Here is a 17,927-nt window from a genome sequence, read left to right as displayed (position 1 = left end):
ACCCCCCCCCCTTAGCACAAGGTATTGTTCTGTTGTCTGCACGTGTGCTGTTGTCTACGCATGCTCATTGTCTCTCGCTGCAATATAAATACACCAGTTAAAGCTGTCTCCTGTGTGCATGCTTTTAGTCAATTGACAGGTAGTTGTGCATAGACACAACAAATATTATTTTGAAAAACCTACAATGTCTACCATCTAGCAGGTCAAAGGCCATAGGAGCAACAGGTGACAACCTCGTGAGGTTTTTCATCCTAATACCCTGACTTTGAAATTTGTCACCATTCCTTCACTATCACCAGAACTGGAGCTGGAGTGGAGCTGTATCAGGCTGTACGTGGCACCAAAGTACCTGGGCACCAAGTGTTCCTGCATGTTGAGGTTACGGACGGTAGGTCTGGCTTCATTGCTAACAACACTCCAAGGATGCTAACTGTTGTTTACAGAATTCTTCTTCCAAGCAAACACCTTTGAACTTAAGTACAAAAGGCAGTGGTCAGCACAGAATAGCCTGAAGATACTGCAGGATGTAGACTCTATGGATACTGTGTCATGAACTTTTGAGTAAACTGTCATCTGGCAGAATACCTCATCACCACAGCTGACCAACAAGCACCAAGATCTTGCTTGGCTTGGGGTTAAAGGTGCCCTTCAAGTCAGATGCTTTCTGTAAAAAGTATCTGCCAAATGCATGCTGCCCTCAGGGTGGCTGCAGAGGGGAGGTCGTGGTCACTCACCTCTCCGCAGCTTGAACATTTGCGAAGAGGGTGTGGAGAAGGATGCAAGGGCCCTTGTCAAAATGTATCCTGAGCAGCTGAGTAGCAGAGGATTCTCTGATCTATGAGCTGCTGCCAGGATCACAGACTGAACAAGACATCATGTGCTACTGGAAGATTATATCAACCCGGTGAAAGACAATCTTTGCTCTGCCCGAAACTTGATGATCTTCCAGCACATTGAGAAGTCTGTAAGGGAATGCTGCTGGCTGGCACATTCCAGGCTGCAGGAGAATGTGCTGACTGATGCACTGAAACACGGAGCAGCCGATGTTAAGGCTCTGTGGAAAAGGACCACATTCTATGCTCTTTTTGCTCCGTCACATGCAAGAGCGAAGTCAGTTGGTGAATCTGCTCAAACTCTGAAAGGCTGTTTCACCTTGGGAGTCACATGAGTGTAAATGGTGCTCTGGATCAAAAATGTGTGACTACTAAACATATCGACCATATGATACAAAGAATATAAAAAGTTTTGCAGTGGTTATTCCTTTGCATATTTATGCACTGTATGTAGATATATATATATAATGAACAAGTTTATTTTTTAAATTAAAAGATTATGTGATTCAGGTAAATGGCTCTACATCACCTTCTCACCATCTTAAGGACAGTAGGGCATGGGGGGCATGGACAGTAAATTTTGGGCTCATTCACAGTACCAGCTCCCTTAAAAAATGAATTAATGATAAGGACTTTCCTCCAGTCCCAGCATTATTTCTTTCCACTCCCTGTTGGATTTTTAGTAATTGCTTTATCAGCTGTTTCAGTCAGTCATTGCAGACTGCTGTGTCTTCATTGCTAGAAGACACAGCAGTCTGCTCTTACGATTTTGACTTTTAAGAGCTTCAAAACAGTGGCTCGCCTGTCTCCCACTGCCTGCTGATCCCAGTGGCAGGTCACATATACCCGCTGCTTTGTGACAGGCATTTTCTGGTGTGGGCTGCACCCTGCAGCTAACAGTAGATGCACCTTGTGCGCTCTAATGAGAACTGAGAGGAAAATCAGTCAGGCGGGTCAGATGGATCAGCACAATGGGACAGAGGATGCAGTATAAAGCACAAACAATGCAGACTTTAACATGTCTGATAGATGCAGTGTGCCCATCTCGGCTATATTGTTACTTAGCATTAAGTATGAAGCTGACTTGCAACAGAACCACCCTGTTACCCCCCCCACCACCACCACCCTCAACCCCAACAATTCCCCCATTACACAAGTGTTGACACTATGATGTATTTCTTTCAAAATCACTTCCTGGACTCACTTTCTCAGAGTGAGGGGCTTGAAAGATTGGTAGTTTATCATTCGTTTTGAGAATAGTGCCTACGCTCAAGATTATGCCCCGTGTTCAGCCCATCAAGACCTCTTTATTTTTGCTGGAAAGCTTCTCCAGAGTTTTGTATCTCATTGTTCCAGCACAGTTTCTCTCTCCCTCCTTTCATTCATCTCCTTCTGTCCTTCCATCTATCTTCTGACAGACCAGCTGCAATTGGCAAGTCTTCAACACTCTATCTCAGTCAACAGCACCATCACATTTATAGCTATGTATCGATTGATTGAGATACAGTGCGGAGTAAGCCTTTCCGGCCCTTCAGCCACGCTGCCCAGCAATCCCCTGAGTTAATTCTAGTCTAATCACAGGACAATTTATAATGGCCAATTAACCTACCAAGCTATGTGAGAGGAAACCAGAGTACCCCAAGGACCTGGAGAAAACCCATGCAATCTCTGGGAGAATGTACAACCTCGTTACAGGCAACAGCAGCAATTCAACTAGGATCACTGGTACTGTAAAACATAAAACATTGTGCTAACCACCATGCTACTCTGCTGCCCCATCATTTTTATCATTTCTTTAACCATTTCTCTTTTCATGATGTCTATCTCCTCCCCTTCACTGCAACATAAAACATGCTCCATTTCCAACTTTAACCTGTTGTGATCAAAGTTATCAAACTGAACCACTTACTCTTTCTCTCTTTTTTAAAATTAATAAATGTAAACTTTGTTCTGTGCTATTGTCTCTACTTGAAAATGGGGCCTACTCAAAATGTAGATAGGTTTTGGCCCAGCGTCTGCAACCAAAAACCCACATTGCTGGCTGAATATTTTAATGCCAACACAGTATCTGTTTTGCAAGGGCAAGAATTCTGGTAACAGTGGCTGCCCCAGAGGCAGCTCAGGCACTGCTGGGTACCAAAGGGAATGTGTTTCCACTTAATTCTCAGTATGCAGATCAGCAATCTTCAAGGAAGTAAGAATCTAGTGAAGATCTTAAAGATGCACTTGCATCTTAGTTTGTACAAATCCACAAGGCCTCCTCATGCTTGGCTGGCTTGTCCAAAAGGAAACTAAAATCAGGAATGCATGGCACCGAAAGGCATAACTTTCAAACAAGTAGGCAAATCAACAAACTTGCCACCTTGCCAATTCTATCATACAGGTGTACCATGACATACCTGGGATAAATCCCATATAAACCTGGGATTTATTCTGGTCCAAGTGCAAGCATCTAAGTTCAGTTGCAGCTCTAAACGCTTGAAGCACACATTCCCGAAGTATTATCTGGTGATGGTGGGCATTTTAAAGTAACTGTGAAACTTCACTGTTCTGTCACATCCTGTTTGTATCAGTTACTTTAAACAATTCACATGGGAAAGGTTCACACTCTCTGCTAATGCTGTGGATCACTGCCAACTAACTACAGTGAGAGGTCAAACGGCAGTGACACAGACACACTGACAGAGGTTGTGGGCCTGCTCCGTCAACTGGAATGTGGGACAAGGCATCATATTATTGGCGGCAGAAAGTTGCACCTGTCTTTTGCTGGCTGTTCCCTCGAGCTGTGGTGCCAGTGGCCTCACGGTAGATCAGCTTGTATCTGACCTTCATGCCTGTACATAGGAATTTAAAAATTGGAAACAAGCTGAAGGATGAACTCTGGTGTACTTGGCCACTAGCTACACTGCTGGACTCAGTGTAAGTGACGAGGTGGAGTGTGAGCCAATGTTTTACTCCATTTTGCCAATTAAGGTGACAAGGAAGATTGAAACATCGAGGCGAATGCAGAGGATGAGTGACGTCGGCCTTCCGATTGCTGGTGGGATCGTTCTGCTGCTGAAAAGGAAGCCTATGTGGCCTATCGTGGCCAAAGTCTCTCTCTTTCAATTGATGCTGGTGGATGTTACTGAGATTCCTGCATTAAGGATTTTGGACTATGGATTTTTTTTTCGGTCTTAAAGGTTTTATATTGTGTGTTTTCGCCATCCTTTCTCATTGATTTTGGGCGGGGAGGGGGATTTGGGGATCAGTGTTCTTATTGTATTTCATGCAGGGGGAGTTGGATTTGGGGGTCAATGATCTTGTGTTTTGTGTGGACCAGGGGGTCTGGGGGTTCGATATTCTTGTTGCATTTTTGTTAGTTTTCTTGTGTGCGTAGAGGAGGTTTTGGGGGTCAATATGCTTGTGTTTTGTGCGGGGCAGGGAGTTGATAATCTTAATGTGTTTTTGTTAATTTTTTGGGGTGAGGAGGGCGGGATTTTGGGGTTGATGTTCTTGTGTTTCATGCAGGGGGGAAGATGTTGGGGGGGTTAATAATCATGTTGCCATTCTATTTTTGTGCAGTGGGGTGGGTTTGCTGTTTCTCTCTGAACTGACTTCCATGCCTTTTCTTGATTTTATGGCTATATGGAAAAGAAGAATCTCAGAGTTGTATACTTCCATAATAAATGAAACTTTGAACCTTTGAAGTGTCCCAAGCCAAGTGATTGGACACTCATCCACCCTCAGTGTTCCACACGAGGAATAAATGGTGTGTTTGGGAGTATCCACAGTAACTTATCATTTTTTTGTGTGTATTACACTGCACTTGTGCCTCAAAACAACAAAATTCCTATATGTCAGTGATATTAAACCTGACTCTGATTGTGATTCTGTTGCTCTCTGGCGGAATATATGATGACAGCATCAGTTCTAAGTTGATGCATGTGGGGACGCCATGGTAACATAACATAGTGGGGCAGAACACTATTGCTGCTTGGGGTGTCAGAGTTCAAAGTTCAGTACAGAGGTAATCCGTAAAGAATCTGTACGTCCTCCCCATTGAATGCATTGGTGTTCCAGTTTCGCCCCACAGTCCAAATACGTACCAGTTAGTAGGTTGATTGGTCATTGTAAATTGTCCCATGATTAGGCTAACATTAACCAGGGGTTACTGGGGGTGTGGCTCAAAGAGCTGGAAGGGTCTGTTTTGCATTGTATCTTGATAAAAATAAATAAATGAATGTTGATCAGGATATTGTGATAATCGCCCTATACAACACAAACAAAGGTAACATCCTCCAGACAGTTCACAAAACTATTTCTTTCACTTCTTTTAGTCTTCTTTTTCTTTCAATTGTGGTTCTGCTACTGTTGGAGCCTATGATCTACATTTGGTGGTATGTTTTCGGGCCAATCGTGCGATCTGGCACTTTGCTGTCTCTGAAGTTGTTTCATGAGGTGTGTGGCATCAAGGCCAAGAAGCCTGGAGATGGAGCACAAGCCGAGGATCGACTCCATTTCTCACTGATCTTGCTGATAAAGCACCAAGGAAGATTGAAAACATCGAGGTGAGGGGGTTTCAATTTCATCTACCAGCCTCTTACATATTGCTGACGAAGGAAGTTGTCTGCATGTGATGGTCTTTCTCTCCCTCTCTCTTTGTACTCCTGGAGGAAGGTCCTTGCCTTTGGATGGTCTCTCTCTCTCCTTTGATACTGTCAGAGGATTTGGGTCTTGGGCAAGGTTTAAACTACATGGCTTGTAGATTGGCCTCTAGTTCACGTTATGATATGTTTCTGGTGGTCCCTTTTTTTGTTGCTATTTTGGGCAATTTTGAATCGGGGCAGCCTGCAGAGAATGAACACTTAGCAGAACTAAGTCTGCCTGGACTCTTACAACTTTGTGTTTTATATTATATGTTTATCACTCGTTTTCTTGTTGCCATTGCAGAATTTGTTTTTCTTTGTGTGTTGGGGGTTTGATGTCTATCTTTGAACAGGTTCCACAGTTTTCTTTCTTTGCTTTGTGGCTGATTGTGGAAAGATGAATCTCAGAGTTGTATACTACATACATACTTTGATGTTAAATGTACTTTGAATCTTTGAATATCTTGATTTGAAGAACACCATTGACTGCAACATTCAGGCTTCCAGATTCATGGAGAAATTCTGCAGTTGCTCAGAGATATATGGAGAAATACTGCAAATCTCAGCACTTCCCTGCAAATGTTTGGACTACTGTATATTTTTAAGTTCCTGCATACAATTTCCACATTCTGCATCTATTTCCACATCCTTAGCTTTTATTGATTTTTTTCTTTCTTCTGATGAGTCTTTCCATTTTCTGACCATTTTTAAACAAATTTATCAATATTTTTGTGAATAGTTTTTACATCCTGCACACTTTCCATATTCTGTACAGTCACCAAAATCTGTACATTATCAATATAATGTTGCAGTCAGTGGTGTTCTTCAAATCAAGATATGCAAAGTCTATTTAATATCAAGGTATGTATGCAGTATATAACCCTGAGATTCGTCTTTCCATAGTCAGCCACAATCAACAATCTGTGTATTTCCCATAATGAACACCTTATCTGTTGATATTATGGACATCAGCCATACTCTGACTATTAAAACTCAATGCTGCCTCAATAGTCTGCACTTAAATAACCTGCAGGCAATCAATGTTATGTATGCCAGCAGTATCATGCATATTATCAATATTATGCATATTATTCAGCACCGTGTCTATTATCAATATTATGTGCCATTCCCACATCGTATGTGGTTTCTACTTTTTATTACTTATTTATACCCTGAGCATTATATACATATTATGGACTCTGTACATGATCAATATTACTTGCATTATTCATGCCCTGTAAATTCAGAATCTCAGTTTCCAAGTAGAACATAGCCACAGACCAATTAAGCAAACTCCTGGAAGCTTACGAGAGGTAGCTTCATTCCTTTCTTGTCTGCTTTGGTGTTAATCTCTCCTGACTGAAATCTTTGTCAGTGATACAAGGTTAAGTGAAAGCTTTGAACATGAAAGGACCAGCTAATTAACTGCATGTTCACTATAGTCTTAACACAAGTATTTTTGTCCTTTTTGTGTTGGTAGTAGCTCAGCGCTTCCAAGTCATGTTATTGTACTTTCAAGTAGCACCCCAGGAATTTTGAGTGCAAAATCCCGGCCAGTATTGGAATTTAATCTGAGACACTATCTGATCTCTCAAATGACCATAAAAAATTCCCAATACATGATTTTGAGGAACAGGGCCTTTCTCCCCAGCCAATATTAATGCCATTTAACACATACTTTATGTGTGAACTTGCTTGCAAGTCAGCTGTGGCTGCTGGCAATTTGAAATTCTTCCAAAGTGAATTTGTACAACATGAGATGCTATCTAACTACAACCTCTTTTTTTCATATTAAACACACCTAATTGATAAATGCAAAATGCTGCACGATGTTAAGGTTCATTTCAATATAAAATTTCAAATTATCAAAATACTGTGTGTACATTTAAGAAAGGAAAACTTAGGAACAAAGGAAGACTAGAATCAGAGAAGCCCCGTGAGCCTGACCTGCTTATCAATGAGATTCTGTGACCAGATGCAACATTTCTGCCTGAATTTCAGTAAGGACACAGTGAGCTATTTTCCAATGTATTGAAGAAATAGTGTTAGAGATCACTGGATGTACTTGTTGTCAAATTACAACATTCCACACATTCTGCAATAACGCCCATAGCCTCGAAAATGGCAACTGTAACCCCACTAATTGCAGAAAGGATGGTAGATGCAGAGATGAGAATTCACCAGGCTGAGGTGGCTAAAACCAGGAACCACAGCTTCAAGAATAAGGAGGTGGACATTGAGGACTGAGGTAAGAATAAGTTTCTTCACCCATCGGGTAGAAATTCTTTGATACCAGGAAGGACTGTGGAGATTCAGTTAGTAATCCCATCCAAGGCAAACATTCTAAGGTTAAAGGAATCAGTGATAAGGAGTCAGTGCAAGAGCGTGGCATTAAAGTAAATGATAAATAAACTACAATATTTTTGAATGATGCTTCAGTCAAGAGGGCTCGTAGCTACTGCTGCTCCTGTGGATTATTTTGTTTTAATCAGATTTCCCAGTTTGCTTGCACTCGGTCTCATCACATTGAAGTGAGACTCATTTAAAACTAAGATTGCAGAAGCTTTCATGTTTATGCGGCTTTAGATTGATGACCACATCAGGCTTGGTCTTCAATACAAAATCTCACATGGCCTGCTCTTTTGAACGTGTTCAAGAATATTGCTTAGATTTTGACTTGACTTTACCATATGCTATTCATATGCTGAGCAACTTTCTGTAGATCTACATGCTTGTTGCTGTTCTGATTAGCATTCTGCCTGTCTCTCTCCATTGTCTAAGAGGCAGCAAATCTATTAGGTGTTATTTGTTCTGAAGATCTTCATATAACAGTCTACTAGAGTTCACATTGTGCATCAGAATTGTGTTGGTATGGTCAAAGGTGAGCATTCATTCACACCAAACTCACTTGAGCCATGCATTTCTTCATCAGATGTGAACAAGCTCCAGAGAAAACGGAACCAATACTCTGTCCCTTCCATACTAAACTCTCAAATCACTTTTCCAAGTTTCAGCCAGCCATTGAGCACCCAAATGCACTAACCCCATTTCATCATCCTGTGAGGCAGATGAAAGGATGCATACCACGTACTCTAATCCTACATTGCCATGAATTGGCCCTTGTTATTCATACTTTCATTTAGTCTTCACTAAATTTCTTTTTGCATCAATTTGTGCTAATGCCAGAAACACAGAAGGCATTCTAAGTACTTATTGCATCAAGTTTGCACAAATACAGGTGGAGAAGGTGCAGGGCCTCTTTTCCTCTTTGCTCCAAGCCCCTGCTTTGGTCAAATGCACAGCCTCATGCTCTGTTGACAATGCATTTTCAAAAAGATGTCTATGGCACCTTGCATGTTGGAAAATACTGAAAGTTCAGAGAAAAACTGTCTAAAACCCAACATGGACAGCAGTATACTTATTCATATAATTGCAAACTGATCATTTAACTGTAATGAGACATGCTTCTCACGTGTAAAGTTTTCTCTTGCACTATGCAGTGGCCCTTACATAACAGTTAAAATGTGTCTCTGCCATTGATCCCTTCTTGGAATTAGTGGCATAAGTCACTTTGATAAATTATTTTTAGCATTTCACGTCCATGAGAGTGGTTTCACATTGCCTGCATTTAACCAATATTCTAGGATAAATCTTGTCTTTGTGGAATAGACAATAATAAGTCAACCACTTGTTTTATGAAGTTCTCTAAATCACAGCACTTAAATTAAGCTTTTTTTTCCAACCCATTTCCTGGCTTTTGTTTCCTGTTTGAACTTTATTATAAAAGAGATATCTGACTGGATGATGAATGTGAGACTGCTGCACTTGGTGCTCTCATTCCACTCTGAAGATGTAAAACTCAATCAGAACACTCCAGCAATGCAATGCTCCACCTCACTGTTCTTCCTCTTTGCATTGCTTTTGAGTTGCATCTGGGTTTTTTTTTGTGTAACTCCCAATGGTATCTCCTTTTTTTTTCTGCTGCCTCTTCCTTTTCCTTTGTATCGTAAAATGGTACAGGAAAAAAATGAGGATATTCATCCCATATTGTCCATGCCAGCCCTCAGCCAGAGCATGGCTGAGTAAACACTGTCTCACAGCTCAAGTAACCCAACCCCTGGTGTTTTCTGAATGGAGTTCTCACATTTTCTTTGTAACCATGTGGATTTCCTCAGGGTACTCCGGTTTCATTCCACAATCTAAAGATGTGTGGGTCTGTAGGGTAACTGGCGCTTAAAATTGCCTCTGTTATGTTGGTACGTGGCAGAGTCAGGAGGGAGTTGATGGGACTGTGGAAAGACTATAATGAGATTAGTGTCTTTGGGTGCTCCATGACCAGCTCAGACTTGGGGATCAAAGGACTCATTTCCATGTAATATCACTCAGTTGCTGACCCTCATAATATGAGTTTGAGGTTTATTTATTTATTTATTTATAGAGTGTGAAACAGGGTCTTCTGGCCCACCAAGCTGCGTTGCCCAGCAAACCACTGATTTAACCTTAACCTAATCACAGGGCAATTACAATGACAATTATCCTACTAACTTGTAGGTTATTGGACTGTGGGATGAAACTGGAGCACCACAGGAAACCCACATCCACACGAGGAGAATGTACAAGCTTCTTACAGAGATGTACTGAGGTTCCTCAAAGACATTTCAAAGATTATGTCCGGTGAATTTATATGAATAGCTAGATGTGATAAAACAATCCATTGTTTAATCCAGTTTATCATTTTCACGGGCAGAGGAAAATTTGATATGCCATTTATACATTAAGTAGCTACATTGCCCATCTCTTATTTGGAGCCTCTTAAGAACTGGTGATGTCGTTTGCAGCATGCACAGGGCCATGAATGAGCTGCTTATATCCAACAATATTTTCAGTTCAGACTTTGTTCAGTTTCTGTTCTTGAAATTTCTGAAGCAAGCTGCAGAGAGGATCTTTGAAAACAGAAGCAAATTGGAATTGTATGCTCAGAGTGTTGGAAGGTGAGAGATATTGACAGCTTGCTCAGATCTCTGTGTGCCACTGTATCTTGATAGATGTGTGGAGGGTAATACTTTACAGCACTGGGAACCACTGAAAAGGGGTAAGCTCTAGGCTTCCATTGATTGCCCATATTAATGAGTAGACATCTATGTCAATCAAACCAGAGTATTCAGCTCATCAGTGGAGTCTAAGAGCGTAAGAGGAGACATATGCGGCAGCCCAGCATTGTGAAACTGTGAACATGTGTTTGCTTCTGGTATTGGTCACAATCTTCCATAGATGATTTCAAGATGTGAGTAGCCTGCCTATGGTCTCTGTAAGGTATTAAACAAGATGCTGGGGGAATTCAGTGGTTGAGCAGTATCTGAAGAGCACTGGACAGTCATTCAGTTCAGATGAAGAGTGTCTGCAGTGCCCCATGCCTCCATCACTGCAGTAGATACCATGTGGGTGTCCACTCATGATGAATTTACTCTCCAGAGCAAGCAACAGTGAGTAGCATCAAAAACAGTCCAGAAGAAATTCACCACTGTTATTTCCTGGGATGGGAGGGTTGTCCTGCTTAGAGGGACTATACAGTATATTTGGGTCTGTATTCCCTGATGTTTAGAAGAATGAGGGGCAAACTTGCTTAAATGTTTGGAATCCTAAGGAACTTTGATAGGGTTGATGTTAAGCTGTTTCCACTAGTGGAGAGCCACAAACAAGGAGCCATGGTGGACAAAATAAAAAGCCAGATATTTTAAACTAAGGTAAGTAGAAATATCTTCTCTTATGGGATGAATCTCTGGAATTCTCTGCCCCAGAGGATGGTGGAGGCCAGATCATTAGATATACTTAATGTGATGATAGATAATTATTTGAAAACTGGAAGAATTGAGTGTCATAAGGAACTGGCACAGAAGAGGAGGTAGCTATAGATAAAAGAAGCTTGGTCAGGATAACAGACATGTGGAATAAACTATTTCATTCCTATAAGTCACTTCTGTTTAGTAGGACCTTTGAAAGGGAGCTGGATAGAATGCATTAATACTGTATGACTTAGATCTTTTTTAACCATGGAGTGACAGGAGAAATAAGAAATTGTGGAATTAAATAATTTTGACAAGTCATATAAGTTTTATTTTGCAGAAGATGTTTGGTAATCTAACTAATTTAACATGCTGCTTCAAATTCTACATAAGCAAATATTACAGCATATATACTTGAAAAATCAGATTACTGTATCACTAGAACACCAGTTAAATTCAATAAGAGCATGTTAAAAGAAATTCTAGAAGCTGGCCATGAAATTAAAGAGAGCATTTTTTATGAACCAGCTGTTATGTTTTCCCAAGCAACATTTTGTATGTGGAAGAAATGGTGATATCTGCATTTAATACAATGCAGTATTAAATATAAAATATTTCTAGAAACATAAAATTTAATAGCACAGAACACAATTGTTCAGCCCATCATCTCTTAACTAGCTTGGTGTAAAAGAACTACCCAGCTTGTCCCACTGTGCTTCATGTCCCTATTTATTTTTTTACTTTTTGAATTATATATCCAATTCTCTTATGAGATTTACCGTTGAAGCTGCTTCTATCATCCTTTCAAGCAGTGCTAACCAGATAGCAACTCTCGATAGCAGTGAATGAAAAATAAATCTTCATATCTCCCCTCTGGTTCCACAATGAGAATTAGCAAGATTCAAATTGATCACAACCAGAGAAATAGAATCTTATGTCCATCAATGCCTTTTGGCTTGATATTGGCTGTACAGTCTTATATTACCAGAGATAACAACATAAATTGCATGATCAGTTTAAATTAAAAGGATTCAAAGTACATTTATTAACAAAGTATGTATGCAGTCTACAAACCTGAGATTTGTCTTCTCTGTAAAGTAAAAAAAAACATGGAACCCATTCAAACGAAAACATCAGGATTCCACATGCAAAAGAAAACAAATTGCACAAATGTCAATAAGAACATCAAACCCCCCCAAGGCAAAAATAAACAAATTGCACAAACAGTAACAAGAACGAACAAGTACAAATACAGAATATTAAAACACAAAATCTATATTCAGTGTAGCCAAGTGTTTATTATCTGTAGGCCGTCCCAATTCAAAGCTGCCCAAGATAACAAGATAGCAGCAGAAAAAGGAGCTAAAGTCGAATCCACAAACCACAGACCCAGAACAGCGGCACCATCCCCTGAGAGAATCAAGGGAGGAATGCAGACCATTCAAATGCAGGGACCTTCCCTTGGGAGCAGTAAGCGAGAGGGAGAGAGGGACCATCAGAGACAGGCACCTTCCTCCGGCGGCAGTGGCTGGTAGACAGTGCTGATCACTCGCTCTCCTTCCATACTTGCCTCAATGATTTCAATCTTACTCAACATTTTGATTGACAAGTTCAGTGAGAAATGGACTCAATCATGGGCTCATGTCCTGTCTCTAAATTCCTTGGCCTTGAGGCTGCTCACCTCCCAGAACTTCCTACAATACAGCAAAGTGCCAGCTCGCTCAATCAGTCAGAAAAATGCACCATCAAACAGTGGATCACAGGTTCCAACACTATCAGTACCACATTGAAAAGGAAAAGAAAATGTAAAAGAAGTGAAATAAAACCATTTCATGGGCCGTTGCAACATTGTTCGCTGGCACCATTTCTAAAGACAGAAACTAATGTAATAGAGCACACTCATTTTTGGACTGTAAAATATTCCATTTTCATAGGTATTATATATTATCTGGCATTTTCCCACAATGGGTTTTACCTATGTGTAGGTATTGACAGTCAATTAGTGATAACAGGCTTTATTCTCAGTTAGAAAATTACAGGGTCAAACCACAATCCAGGGATAAGCACAGAATCTGTTTGGCACATCTGTGCTTTATCAAGGATATAAAATATTGTTAAAAGTGCAGTCTGTAATCTAAATGAGATTTGTTTATCCTTCTCAGTTGAATAGAAATTAAGCTATTAGAACGAAGATTTATAATAAGCCCAATGTTTATCTCTGGACCAACAGCACAAAGATTATCAGCCCAGTTTTATCTTGTTGTGTGCAAACTGGCTGCTGTCTATTGATATTTCATTGGCTGTTATGTATTCTTAGTCATCAGACTGCGGTGAAGTTTTTACTTCTAGATGGTCTTCATAACCAGGAGAGGGAACCCCAATCCTCCCACTCTGACAGAATATTAAACTGAAGCACTCAAGGAAGAGCAGGAGAAATCTCTCTGGTGGTCTGGTAACTATTTTTCCTCAGTCAATATTCAGTAAAATAGATTATCTCCTCCTTATCAGATCTTATTGTTCTCAACAACATAAAAATAACAGATTCATTTTTAATTATTAAAACAAGCAGCCTAATCTAGACAACAGATCAAATGACTGAATTACGTTATTGGTAGATATACCAATGGATGAAATTATTTTGCTGGAATAATAGCAAGCTTCCATAATCGCTCTTTGTGGGAGAACAAACAATTTCTTTGCTGTAAAGCATATTGGAATTTACTGCACAGGATGTGAAAGCAGCGCTACAACTTGCACTAGGGAGCACATGAGTGGACATCTTTATTGTGACTGATAGTTTTTCCTGACTCTGGAATTCTGAACCTCCATGGTTCTGGAATTGTTTCCTTAATGTAATCAGGGCAGAATTTTCAAGTTCAAGATCAAGTTCAAATTTATTGTCATACTGACTGAATATATATATACAACCAAGCAAAACAACGTTTCTCCAGACCGTGAGCCACCCGCAAAACATATATCACATACAGCACATAACAAAAATATTACCAGAATTAAGTTAAATAAAATATAATTGAAAATGCACAAAGTGTGCAACACAGGGAAACAGTAAATAGCCCACTGCTCTAGTGACAAGACTTCAGTGGTGGCAGGATACTCATTGGTATCACAGCCTGAGGGAAGAAGCTGTTAACCAGCCTGGAAGTCCTAATCCCGATGCTTCTCTACCACCTTCCTGATGGTAGTTAGTCAAAGAGGTTGTGGAACGGATGGTAGGCATCCTCAACAGTGCTGCAGGCCCTTCATCGGCAATGTCAAAAATACGGAGGCAAGGGTCTCCAGTGATCTTCTCAGCGGTTTGAGTTCAATGACTTCCTATTGCATGTAAATCAACTTATTGCAGAGTAAATCCGAAAGAGTTTGGAAGGAACTTCTGAAACATTCAGTCTGAGGGAGGAGGTTATACAGAGCATTTCACTGAAGAATGACTGCGATAAACAAAAGACTTACGCATTTCATCAGGTCAAAACTTTAAAATTTTATGTAAGGTTAAGAAGTAAAGCTTATAATGCCTTTCACAACTTCCATTTAACCCAAAGAGTTTTGCAATCAATAGAACATTGAGAAGTGCAGACAAAGTTATGTAGCTAGCATTCACAGAAGGATTAAGCAAAAAAATACTACAGGAGCATTATTGCAATTTGGCTCTTAAGTCCGTTAATGAAACCATTATCTTTGCAATCAATTCCACCCACTCATCATTCAGTATCAAGTATTAGTTTTCTGTACACTGTATAAAGTACATAAAACTGTCAGAAATTGCTGTCATGACACCATGAAAGTGACAGCAACTTCAGGAATTATTTAATATTGCTTAAAGTGTAAATCAGGAAGCTGCTTCAGCGATTAAATGTACTGCACTTATTTCTAAACTACAGAGGTTGTTGGTTTCTTTCTTTGAGGTCAGAAAAGAGCAACATTGCTTCACTGCTGATAACATAATCCATAATGTTAACTTTAGGTTGTGACTGCGATCGCAACAAGAGCAAAAGGGAAAGGTAATAATAAAAGATCAGACAAAATTTATGTAGGTACAATTCAGCTTGTCGCAACAGTTCATTGACCTGTTAATTGGCTTTCTTTGTTCATCACTTAATCATTTTGTGGTCATTGGCTTCACCCGCATTGGCTAGGAATGTACTTGACTGCAGAGAAAACATTGGATTCAGAGAAAATTGTTGAGAAGAACAATGGGAGAACAACATTTAAATTGATGTGGAATAGATGAAAACACAGAAGCATATTCAACTGAAACCTACTTGCTTTGGCTCTGCTTCTAAATGAACATTATTCAGCTTTTCAGTCAGAATTAAATCCAAGACTTGTGGTCTTGCTTTCAGTCCAGGATATACTGACTGGCTAAGGGAATACAATGGATCAGTCATCCACATCAGTGGACTCCCTGTGGAGCCGATCCACAGGACGCAAACAGTCTGGGATTTCCCTGCATTATGTTGGAGATCTCCCTCCCAGGTAATCCTCTGAGTCAGACAGTAGATTTGAAATTCCAGGCCTGTGGATTAACCAGGAAATTTGCAACTCTTTGTTTATTACCGTGATTCTTTTAATTATTTCTGTTTTTTATATTTTTATGCTTTCATAATTTTGTTAGTCTATTTTCCAAATGTATTTTAAATTAGATATATCAATTTGAACAGGTTTCAAAAGTCAGAAATGTTTATTTAAAATCATTACCAGTTTTGAAAGTAATCACAGCTTCACCCATTTTTGCAAGAAGACTGAAGGCTTCACCCCCATGTTACACAGCTGACAGTCCAGTCATCATTCAGATACACATGGCTTTTGAATAGAAGTCTTACATAGATTTCAATTTGAGTAAATAATGAAGATTTCATTTGTGATCACCCCATCAGGGATAGCGTTCCTCTTTGTCCTCACCTACCACCCCATAGCCTTCACATTGAAGCACCTTCAATTACTCCAAAAGACTGAGGTTTGGTAAAATACTGAGAAGCTTTTATTCGCTGTACAATAGGACCTCCACAGTGAGTGTCTGCCCCCGGACTGAGGGGGAGGGGAAAGGCGAACACCTTTATACAGGACTCTGTGGGAGGAGCCACAGGGGCAGTCAGCAGAGGGGTGTGTCCAGACAGGTAACCGAGATACAACATATATACATGGTTTACCACATTCACCCCTCCTTTTTTTTAAAAAGAGTCCCGCGGGGTGAAGTGACTGACAATATTTACAGGTTAAGTCTATCAGGTGGTCGAGTCCGTTGCTGTGATTTACATAGCACCGGTGGTGATTGCATCGGCGATGGCGGTTGTGCTGGCTCAGGCCTGACTTCAGGTGCCAGCACGTTAGATGTTGGTAATCCCTCGTGTGTGTGCGTCGCGCCCGGTATGGGAGTGTCGTGTGGTGTCTGTATAGGGTTTGGGGTGCACGGTGTCTCGTAGGTACATACATTGGTGGATACGGGTCAATAGTCACCACGGAGTGTTCAGGGTAGGGGCCCGGAGCTCCTGCGGGCGCCAGGTCATGGATGGAGACCGTGTCCTCCCACCCATCAGGTAAAACCACGTAGGCATACTGGGGGTTTGCATGAAGTAAGTGAACCCTCTCGACTATCGGGGAGTATTTATTGCTCCTCACATATTTCCGGAGCAGCACTGGCCCCGGGGACGTCAGCCAAGATGGTAGGGTGGTTCCAGTGGTCGATTTTCTGGGAAAAGAAAAGAGCCGCTCATGAGGGGTGGCATTGGTGGCTGTGCATAACAGGGAGCGGATGGAGTGGAGTGCCTCGGGAAGGACCTCCTGCCAGCGGGAGACCGGCAGTCCCTTTGACCTGAGGGCTAAGAGTGTGGCTTTCCACACCGTGCCATTCTCCTTCTCTACCTGTCCATTCCCCCGGGGATTATAGCTCGTGGTCCTACTGGTTGCAATTCCCCTAGCCATTAGATATTGGCGCAGCTCGTCACTCATAAACGAGGACCCTCTGTCACTGTGGATATAGCATGGGTATCTGAACAGAGTGAAGAGCTTGCGCAGGGCTTTTATAACTGACGTGCTGGTGGTGTCAGGGCAGGGGATGGCGAAGGGGAACCGCAAGTACTCGTCAATTACGTTAAGAAAGTACATATTGCGGTTGGTGGAGGGAAGGGGGCCCTTAAAGTCAACACTCAGTCGCTCAAAGGGGCGGGTGGCCTTGATGAGTTGTGCCTTTTCGGGTCGGTAGAAGTGCGGTTTGCACTCTGCGCAGACTTGGCAGTCCCTGGTCATCATCCTGATCTCCTCAAGGGAGTAAGGCAGGTTCCGGGCTTTCGCGAAGTGGAAAAGCCGGGTGACTCCCGGGTGGCAAAGGTCTACATGTAGGGTGTATAGCCGGTCGATCTGCGCGCTGGTGCATGTTCCCCGGGATAGGGCATCGGAGGGCTCATTGAGCTTTCCAGGCCTGTACATGATGTCATAGTTGTAGGTGGAGAGTTCGATTCCCCACCTCAGAATTTTATCATTTTTGATTTTGCTCCGCTGCTGATTATTAAACATGAATGCGACTGAGCTCTGGTCAGTTAGCAGGGTGAACCTTTTGCCGGCAAGATAGTGCCTCCAGTGCCTTATAGCTTCCACTATGGCCTGGGCCTCTTTCTCTACCACAGAGTGCCGAAGTTCAGGGCCTTGAAGAGTATGGGAGAAGAACGCCA

This window comes from Mobula birostris, chromosome 5 (assembly GCF_030028105.1).
Source record: "Mobula birostris isolate sMobBir1 chromosome 5, sMobBir1.hap1, whole genome shotgun sequence".
NCBI classification, from domain to species: Eukaryota; Metazoa; Chordata; class Chondrichthyes; order Myliobatiformes; family Myliobatidae; genus Mobula; species Mobula birostris.
This window is presented reverse-complemented; position numbering follows the sequence as displayed.